Here is an 11,046-nt window from a genome sequence, read left to right as displayed (position 1 = left end):
CAAACCTCAGGGAAGGTGGGGGTCTGTGAGAGTAAGGGGGAGAGATCTACCAAGGGACTTGTGTGCATGCATATGAGCCTAATCAATGGACACAGACAACAGGGGGATGGGGCATTAATGGGGGGCAAGGGTAATCGGGGAATAAGGACACATATGTAAAAAAAATTAAAAATTAAATAAATAAATAAAAAAGAAAACCAAAAAAAAAAAAAAAGGCTCATTACAGGAACTCAGCCTCCACTGTGGGCGCAGCCATCTTTGGGATGGTGTGATGGTTAATTTGCATATTCCCTCTTTATTAGATAGGATACACTTAGCACTAAGCTAATTCATTTAATGGATGGTACAGCTCTACCAGGTAGGTATAACTTGCAGTTGAAATAACAGGCTCAGAGAAGTGAATGACTAGTCAAGATTACACAGTAACTGGCAGAAAGATACTATTCCAAGTATATTGACACCTCCTGCTACATCTCAAAAAGTGAGAGAGCCTTAAGGAAACTCTCAATAACTACACAGAGTCCAGAAAGAGAGGTCACTGCCAGCTGTGGTGTTTAGGGGACACTCCATAGAGGAAATAGCATTTTGAACTGGGTCTTGAAAATGGCCTGAATTTGAAAACAAGAGTATTAGAATAAGGAAACCCCAGGCTGTGGGGACAGCACAGGATGTACACGGGGAACCAAGAATTGTTCCATTGGGCTGAGTGTATAGGCATTAGGCTTGGAGTGTGTTGAAGCCAGATCGTGAAGAGCCTTGAATCTATTTATTTAGTCATTCATACAGCCATTACTTAAGTCCCTACTTTACCTGAGCCCTTTCCTGAGTGCTGTGAACATAGCAGTGAACAGAACAGAACAAACTCTTGCCCTTGGGGAGCTGGTATGCTGGCAAAAAAGAATTCCTCAACAGGGCATGAGCACTTTTCCCCAGCCTAAAGGCACTGAAGGCTGTCAGTACACCAAGGCCCAGAAGGCCTGTGGGCACGTTGGGGGCCAGAAGGAGAGGGTCTATATGAAGGAGTCCTGAGAAAACAGAACAAGAGTGGTGGAGCTTTGAGGCTCTGGAAGCTGAGCTGTTTGGAGCAAAACAACAAGCAATAGAGAAACAGGGAGGTTGTTGAGCACCACAGCTATGCTTTAGGGAGGCTGCTCAGGAACATGTACAGGGCAGACTTTGGGGGAAAGAGTAGACACCAGGAGGCATGAGGGGAACATTGTTCCAATACTTAGGATTCCCAGTCATAGAATGCCAGCACCAAATTACAATGCAGAACTCTTGTTCAAAAATTATTAAGAATTTAAGATGGTGACACCAGAGCATTAAGCCATACCCATGAATCTGGTGCTCCTAACATGTACCTGGTGCTCACAATTCTGTACAGCCCCTCAGGGCCTGAACAAAACTGAGTTTAGCATCATTCACCCCACAGACACATCTAATGTCCTCCCCTTCCTTCCAATCTAGATGTCTCTAGCTGCCACTTGAGACTAACCTGTCGCCAGGACAGATATTTCATTTCAGGCCCTCCAAGAGTTGCCTGTCTTTGTTCATTCATTCATTCATTCTTTCTTTCTTTTTTTCCCTTTCAATCAAACATTTAACAGGGAATATAGCAAAAAGGTCATACACCTTGGAATGTGACAGACCTTGGTTTGAAATTAAGCCTTATCTCTCACTAGCTGAGCAAGTCCCTTAACCACTTCTGAGCCTCAGTTTCCTAAGTTATAAAATAGGAACAATAATACCTACCTACATTTTAAAGCTTAATGTTCAAATTAAACGAGTGCAAAGTGCATACTACACTTTCACATTACACAGTGTATGCTCAGTCTGTAGTTGGTAGAGTCATGGACCAGGAGTCAGAAGTCATTTTCTGGATATTCCATTTCCTAGCTGTGACCCTGGACAAGGTATTTCAAGTCTCAGTTTTAATTTGATCATTTATAAAATGGGAATAATCATGCATATTTCATAGGTATATGAAAAAATCACAGACAACGTGTCTAATAGAATGGTTGGTGATCTTAAATGGAAGTTCTCTATCCTCTTCATGATACACATCCACTCAGTTCTCTCTGCCCACAGTGTGAGCCACAGTGATCCTAGTTGCTCAAGGCAGCTTTCCACCTCTGTGTGGGCCCCTGACTTGGTTGCCAGGTTATACCTTGGGTGCCTTGGGCCCAGATACTGCTTAAGAATAGAGTTCCTGAGCCCTAAACTCTTGGACATCTGGCTCTCTCCCATCCTGGGCCTCTCACTGACAAGTCTCATGGTGGTTGCTTCCCTCAAGGCTTTCTCTGTACCTCTGAAGCCAGGTCTTTGACCTGTTCCTTCCCTACTGTATCATCTCCAACTCAGCACAACACTGACCTGCCTATGGTGATAAGAGCTACTTCCTTCTAGAGCTCAGCATTCTAGGTTCAATTCTACCTGGGGAGGCTCAGACAGCATAAATTCCAAATCCTCTCTCAACCCTCTCCTCTCAAGTTCTTGGGTGCTTTCTGGGCAACTCATCAGGTTGGTGTGGCATGGGTGGTGGTAGCATGCAGAGTATGCCTGATTGCCAAGTACTAAGCCTGAGAGCCCAATGAGCCAGGAGGTGCCTGGCTACAGTTCCAAGTCTCACAGGTGATGATGCCCTAAGATTAGATGTGGCTGGCAGGAAAGATCATGCAGGCACAAGGAGGACAGGAAGGTGAGGCTAGAGTGTTAGCTAAGGTAGAGTGTCAGCATCCACAGGTGGAGTCAGTCAGGCTGAGCCCAGTACCCAGCAAGTCAGTAACATTAGAAAACAGGAAGGGAGGTCCAGTGCTGGGGTGGAGACAATTGGCTTTCTATCCTGTTTGGTGGGCTCACAGGAGTGTGTTTTAAACCACTCATTCATTCAATATTTATTGAGTACTTACTATATGCCAGGCATTATTCTAGATGTTGGGGATACAGCAGAGAACAAAAGATCCTGACTTATATACTAGTGGCCAACTAAAGGTCACACAGGAATAAATGTACACATGATGAGAAGTGCTATGAAGAAAGGAAAGGCGGATGAGAGGGGTAAGGAGAGCTGGGTAGGAGGGAAGTGGAGTTGCTATTTTATAACATGTGGTAAAGGAAAAGGCCTTTGCAATAAGGTGATATTGAAGCAGAGGTTGAAGGGCGTCAGGGTATGTTATATCAAGTTCTATGGAAAGTATGTCTCCAGCAGAGGGAAGAGCAAAGGCGTAGAGGTGGGTGTATGTTCAGTGGGTTTGGGGAATGAGCATTAAAGAGAGTACTGGGAGATGAGTCAGAGAGGTGGCCTGGGAGACTGATATTGTAGGACCTTGTAAGTCAATTAGCTTTTGTTCTGAGGGGAATGGAGGTATTGGAGGGTTTTAAGCAGATGAGTGACAGGATCTGACATGTCTTAACAGAGAAATACAATGGCTGCTGTGAGGTGAATGGATAGAATTGAGAGAAGAGTAAGGAGGCTCTTGAAACTATCCCAATGGGAGATGAGGGTGCCTTGGACCAAAGTGGAAGTGGCAAGGTGGGAAAAAAAAGGTTAGATTCTTCATCTCTTTAGAAGGCAGAGATAGCAGGAACTCAGTAGAGGAGCAAGGACTATCTAGGAGGATAATTTGCCTGTGTGAAGAGAGGGATGGAGGCACCAGGCCTCCAGGGAGAGATCTTTTCCATCCAGGCTTCCAACCACACCTTCCCTAACATACTGCTTTGTGCCTGGCATAGTTATTAAGCAGTCAGTGAAGCAGTGCCCTACATAGGCATGGAGTCTCAAATCAGCCTGTAAAGCACAATTGCAGATAGTCAAATTTATCCATGAGAATCCCTTCAATTGCCCATGAAGTTGGAACCAACCAGTACCTCACAAGTTAAGCCCCACATATTGCTGTTAAGGAGCCATGTGGTGTGGGAAAAAAATGTATAATTAAACATGCCAACTATGCTCAGTGTGGTAAGAAGCTGATGTCAGGAGGGGCTGAAGGCCTGTGTGGGAGATCATGAGAGAACATCAGAACCACATAATAAATGGACATATGATACTACTCCACTGAGCTAGGTATCTGGGATGTGCAGGCTCAAGTCACAGTCCCTCAGAGAAATTAAGGAGTGAGTGTTAGAATCTTGGTTAGACTGTCTCACAGAGATAACCCATCTAGCTCATGAAGCCAGAGATTCTCATGACAGGGTGGCCAGAGGTGCCAAGGGACCACCTTCATATACTCTTTGACTTTCCACAAAGTGGCCATCCAGCCCTTGATCACACACCTCCAGTGATGGGGCATTCACTATCTACCCCCTTCCCAATTTTGAGCATGGACAGCTGTTGAGAAAATTATTTCTAAGACTAAGCTGTAAAACTCTGTTTCCCTGTAGCTTTCCCCCAGGAGTCTCTGCCCCCTGAGGCCACACAGACCCTGTCTAGTCCCTCTGGTCCCTCTACCAATGATAGCCCTTCAGAACTCTGAGAATAGAGATCACCTTCCCTGGTCTTTTCTGCTCCAGGCCATGAAGCTTCAGTTCCTTCAGCTGCTCATGGGGCCTGGGCTTCTGCCCCTTGCCAGTCCTCCCTGACTACATCATGCACTCTGCCTTTTCTGCTCTGCCCTACAGACCTACTCATAAGGACTGGCTCTTCCCACATTGGATCTTACTAGCTTCCTGGCCTACCAACTTCTCTGTATAAGGAGGGACCAGAACCATCTAAAATCTGCCCTGCCACATGCTGCTGCCCCTGGAAGCCATGGATTTGGGGGCGGGTGCTCTTCCCCAGCACCTGCTTCTCAGACTGGTTCTCAGAAAGCTTTGAGGCCAAGTCAACTGAGGATGGCTGCTTTCCTGAAGCTGCCTTGCTAGCTCCTCCCTTTTCTTCTGACTCATCCATCTTCATACTTTTCACTCACCCACTAAATGTTTCGTGTCTCATCCCCACACAGCTCCTTCCCTCCCTCACTTCTTTTTTTTTTTTTCAATGTTTTTTTTTTCCAATTTTTTTATTAAGGTATTATATGTGTACATATCTTACCATTGCCCTCCCCACACCCCACTCCCATATATGCCCCCACCCCCCAGAGTTTTGCATCCATTGGTTATGCTTATATGCATGCATACAAGTCCTTTGATTGATCTCTTATCTCCCCCACCTCTCCCTAACCTTCCCCTTGTAATTTGACAGTCTGTTTGATGCTTTACTGTCTCTGTATCTATCTTTTTGTTCAAGTTTATAATGTTCTTTATTATCCATAAATGAGTGAGATCATGTGGTATTTTTCTTTCATTGACTGACTTATTTCACTTAACATAATGTTCTCCAATTCCTCCCAGGTTGCTGCAAATGATGAGAATTCCTTCTTTTTTATGGCAGCATAGTATTCCATTGTGTAGATGTACCACAGTTTTCTGATCCAGTCATCTGCTGACGGGCACCTAGGCTGTTTCCAAATCTTAGCTATGGTGAATTGCGCTGCTATGAACATAGGGGTGCATATATCCTTTCTAATTGGTGTTTCTAGTTTCTTCGGATATATTCCCAGGAGTGGGATTACTGGGTCAAATGGGAGTTCCATTTTCAGTTTTTTGAGGAAACTCCATACTGTTCTCCACAGTGGCTGCACCAGTCTGCAATCCCACCAGCAGTGCACGAGGGTTCCTTTTTCTCCGCATCCTCGCCAACACTTGTCGTTTGTTGATTTGTTGATGATAGCCATTCTGACAGGTGTGAGATGGTACCGCATTGTTGTTTTGATTTGCATCTCTCGGATAATTAGTGACGTTGAGCAAGTTTTCATGTGTCTCTTGGCCTTCCTTCTGTCTTCTTTTGAAAAGATTCTATTTAGGTCTGTTGCCCATTTTTTTATTGGATCATTTATCTTCCTTTTATTAAGTTGTATAAGCTGCCTGTATATGTTGGAGATTAAACCTTTATCAGTGATGCCATTTGCAAATATGTTCTCCCATGCAGTGGGCCTTCTTGTTGTTTTGTTGATGGTTTCTTTTGCTGTGAAAAAGCTTTTTATTTTGATGTAGTCCCATTTGTTAATTTTCTCTTTAGCTTCCATTGCCCTAGGGGCAGTGTCAGTGAAGAATTTCTTTTGGCATATGTCTGACATTTTGCTGCCTGTGGATTGCTCTAGTATTTTTATGGTTTCCCGTCTTATGTTTAAGTCCTGTATCCATTTTGAGTTTATTTTTGTGTATGGCGTAAGTTGGTGATCAAGCTTCATTTTTTTGCATGTATCTGTCCAGTTTTCCCAACACCATTTATTGAAGAGACTGTCTTTATTCCATTGTATGTTCATGCCTCCTTTGTCAAATATTAATTGAGCATAGTGGTTTGGGTCAATATCTGGATTCTCTATTCTGTTCCATTGATCTATATGTCTGTTCTTGTGCCAGTACCAGGCTGTTTTGAGAACAGTGGCTTTGTAATACAGCTTGAAATCTGGTATTGAGATCCCTCCTACTTTATTCTTCTTTCTCAGGATTGCTGTGGCTATTCGGGGTCTTTTTTTATTCCAGATGAATTTTTGGAGAGTTCTTTCAAGGTCTGTGAAATATGCCGTTGGTATTTTAATGGGGAGTGCATTGAATCTATAGATTGCTTTGGGTAGTATGGACATTTTAATGATGTTGATTCTACCAATCCATGAACATGGTATGTTCTTCCATCTGTTTACGTCTTCCTCTATCTCTTTTTTCAGTGTCCTGTAGTTTTCCGTGTATAGGTCTTTTACCTCCTTAGTTAAGTTTATTCCTAGGTATCTTAATTTTTTTGGTGCGATGGTAAATGGGATTGCCTTTTTAGTCTCTCTGTCTGTAAGTTCACTATTGGTGTATAGAAAGGCCATAGATTTCTTGGCGTTAATTTTGTATCCTGCTACATTGCCGAATTCATTTATTAAGTCTATTAGTTTTTTCACGGAGTCTTTCGGATTTTTTATGTACAATATCATGTCGTCTGCAAATAAAGACATCTTTACTTGTTCTTTTCCAATCTGGATGCCTTTTATTTCTTCTTCTTGTCTAATTGCAATGGCTAATACTTCCAGTACTATGTCAAACAGGAGTGGTGAGAGTGGGCATCCCTGTCTTGTTCCTGTTCTTAGGGGAAATGTCTTTAGTTTTTGTCCATTGAGTATGATGTTTGCTGTGGGTTTATCATATATAGCTTTTATTATGTTGAGGTATGAGCCGTCTATTCCCACCTTGTTGAGAGCTTTTATCAAGAAAGGGTGTTGGATTTTGTCAAATGCTTTTTCTGCATCAATTGATATGACTATGTGATTTTTATCTTTCAATTTGTTTATGTGATGTATCACGTTTATTGATTTGCGGATATTGTACCATCCTTGCATTCCTGGGATAAATCCTACTTGGTCATGGTGTATGATCTTTCTGATGTACTGCTGGAGCCGATTTGCTAGAATTTTGTTGAGGATTTTGGCATCTATGTTCATGAGGGATATTGGTCTGTAATTCTCTTTCATTGTGTTGTCTTTATCTGGTTTTGGTATTAGGGTGATGCTGGCTTCATAGAAGGAGCTTGGAAGTGTTCCTTCCACTTGAATTTTTTGGAATAGTCTGAGGAGGATAGGTTTTAGTTCTTCCTTGAATGTTTGGTAAAACTCTCCTGTGAAGCCATCAGGCCCCGGGCTTTTGTTTGCCGGAAGCTTTTTGATGACTGCTTCAATTTCGTCCATAGTTATTGGCCTATTGAGCTGTTTAGATTCTTCTTGATTGATTTTTGGAAGGTTATATTTTTCTAGGAATATGTCCATTTCCTCCAGATTGTCCAGTTTGTTGGAATAGAGTTGTTCGTAGTATTTTGTATCAATCCTTTGTATCTCAGCAGGGTCTGTTGTTATTTCACCTCTTTCATTTCTGATTTTGTTTATTTGGGTCCTCTCTCTTTGCTTCTTGGTGAGCCTGGCTAGAGGTCCATCAATCTTGTTTATCCTTTCAAAGAACCAGCTCTTGGTTTTGTTGATCTTATGTATTGTTTCTTTGGTCTCTATGTCATTTATCTCCGCTCTGATCTTTGTTATTTCCTTCCTTCTGGTTACACAGGGCTTTTCTTGCTGCTCTTTTTCTAGCTCTTTGAGTTGTAGGGTTAAGTAATTTATTACCATTGTTTCTTGTTTTTTGCAATAGGCCTGTAGAGCTATGAACTTCCCTCTCAAGACTGCTTTCGCTGTGTCCCATAGATTTTGGATTGTTGTGTTTTCATTGTCATTTGTTGCCATGATGTTTTTTATTTCTTCCTTGATCTCTCTGGTGACCCAGTCCTTGTTTAATAGCATGCTGTTTAGTCTCCATGTGTTTGATTTCTTTGGATTGTATTTATTGTAGTTGATTTCCAGTTTTATGCCACTGTGATCTGAGAAGATGCTTGATATAATTTCTATCTTCTTGAATTTGAAGAGACTTTGCCTGTGACCCAGCATATGGTCTATCTTTGAAAATGACCCATGTGCACTTGAGAAGAATGTATATTCTGTGGCTTTGGGGTGAAATGTTCTGAAGATGTCAATTAATTCCATCTGGTCTAGTGAGTCATTTAGGATTGCTGTTTCTTTGCTGATTTTTTGTTTAGAGGATTTGTCCAGTGGTGATAGTGGGGTATTAAAGTCTCCTACTATGATTGTGTTGCTATTAATCTCTCCCTTGATATCCTCCAGGAGTTTTTTTATGTATTTGGGTGCTCCTATATTGGGAGCGTATATGTTTACCAGAATTATTTCTTCTTGTTGGATTTCTCCCTTTAGTATTATGACGTGGCCTTCCTTATCTCTTGTTATGGCATTTACTTTGAGGTCTATTTTGTCAGATATAAGTATTGCTACCCCAGCTTTTTTTTCATTTCCATTTGCCTGAAAGATATTTTTCCATCCCTTCACTTTCAATCTGTGTGAGTCTCTTGTTCTGAGGTGGGTCTCTTGTAGACAGCATATATATGGGTCGTGTTTTTTTATCCATTCAGCTACTCAATGTCTTTTGATTGGAGCATTTAGTCCGTTTACATTTAAAGTTATTACTGAAAGGTATTTGTTTGCAGTCATATCTATTTTTGTGTCTGTATTCCTTCTTACCTGTTTATTTCTTCTTTTTACAGTATTCCCTTTAGCAATTCTTGCATTGCTGGTTTGGTGGTGATAAACTCCCTGAGGCTTTTTTTGTCTGCAAAGCTCCTGATTTCCCCTTCAATTTTGATTGATAGTCTTGCTGGATATAGTATTCTTGGATTCAGTCCTTTGCTTTGCAACACTTTGTATACCTCCTTCCATTCACTTCTAGCTTGTTGTGTTTCTGATGAGTAATCATTTGACAATCTGATGGGTGTTCCTTTGTAGGTAACTCTCTGTCTCTCTCTTGCCGCCTTTAGGATTCTCTCTTTATCATTTATATTTGCCATTGAAATTATGACATGTCTTGGTGTGGGTCTTTTGGGGTTGATCCTGCTTGGGACTCTCTTTACTTGCGTAACTTTTATCTTTCCCATATCCGGGAAGTTTTCTGTCATTATTTCTTCAAATAGATTTTCTAATCCCTGCTGCTCTTCTTGTCCTTCTGGCAGCCCTATTATACGCATGTTACTTCGTTTCATGTTGTCCCGAAGTTCCCTTAGGCTTTCCTCCTGCTTTTTAATTTTTTTCTCCAATTGCTGTTCAGCTTGAGCTTGTTTCTGTACCTGATCTTCTAACTCACTAATTCGGTCCTCTGCTTCTTGTAATCTACTGTTGAAACTTTCCATGGTGTTTTTGATTGTAGCTATATCACTTTTCATTTCTTCCTGATTCTTGCATAAGTTGTTGATTTTCTCATCCATCCGATGTATAAATTCCATGACCATTACTCTGAACTCCTTTTCGGTCATGTTGCAAGCTTCATTTTCACTAATTTCCTTTCTTGGCGACTCCACATTTTCTTTCCTCTGTGAGTTATTTCGTTTCCCCATTCTGGCTATTACCAGAAAGCTCAAGCTTCTGTTTGCGTGGACCTGGGCCGTGTGCTGTGGGGACTTCGCTCCACCCTAGTTTCACTGAAGTGCACTGACACTAGGACGTGTGGCTGTCTTTGGTTGGTGGGAACCAGACTTGCCCAGGATCAGTGTCCCCAGTGTTCCGTGTGGTCTCGTGTGCACATTTAGAATCAGGGGCCCTGTCTGCACCACACTGTTGGTATGTGCTGAGAATGAGATCCTTAGCATGTGCCAGGAGTCAGAGTTTCCCTGTGTCTGCACCAAGACTCGAGTGTCAAAGTCTCTGTTGCCTTGTGCGGTTTCTCGTTGAGAATCAGGGTCCCTGTGTGTGCACGCACCAACAATTGGGGTCGCTGGCTCTTAGTGTGAATGCGCTGTGAGTCAGGGATCCCAGGCAGCTGTGTCCGGCGTGCCAAATTCCCTGAAGTGGGGCTGCGTCCTGTGTGTGCTCTCTCTACTGAGCCAAACCGGCTAGAGCGCACATTCTTAAGAACCTGAAGGTGAGCCGGCTCAGTGCACTCTCCCAAAGTCCCAGCAGGGGGGCGGAGTCCGTCCTGCGCGCCAAATTCCCCAAAGGGAAGCCCCTCTTAAGAATCTCCGAAGGGGGAGCTGTGACCCGCGAGCCAAATTCCCCGAAGGGGAGCCCTCTGTGCGCGCTGACAGATTTCCCCGATGGGGAGCTGCTTCTGTCCCTTGCGCGAGCGCGCGCCAAATTCCCTAAGAGGGAGCGCGTCCCTGCGCAAAGCTCGGCAGCTTGGGCCAGGGGCGGGTCTATCAGTTACTATGGAGCTGTCTGTGCGCGCACCCGTGAGCAGCTTGGGGGAGGGGCGGGTCTATCAGTTACTCTGGTGCTATCAGCGCCTGCGAGGAGGGGGATAGGCTCTTTGACTCACGGAAATCTGCCGGGAAGTCTGGATTCTTGTTGTTTGTCTGAAGCTGTGATAGCAGTTCTCTGTCCCCGGTGGCTGCAGGGTCCTGGTTTGTGTCAGAAGCCAGGATCCGAGTCTCAGGCAGCTCTGTTTCCCAAGATGGCGTGGTCTCTGCGTCCGCACCAACCGCCGAGA

This window comes from Cnephaeus nilssonii, assembly GCF_951640355.1.
Source record: "Cnephaeus nilssonii genome assembly, chromosome: X".
In the NCBI taxonomy this organism is placed as follows: domain Eukaryota; kingdom Metazoa; phylum Chordata; class Mammalia; order Chiroptera; family Vespertilionidae; genus Cnephaeus; species Cnephaeus nilssonii.
The sequence above is the reverse complement of the archived record's forward strand: the minus strand, read 5'-3'. Positions refer to the sequence as shown.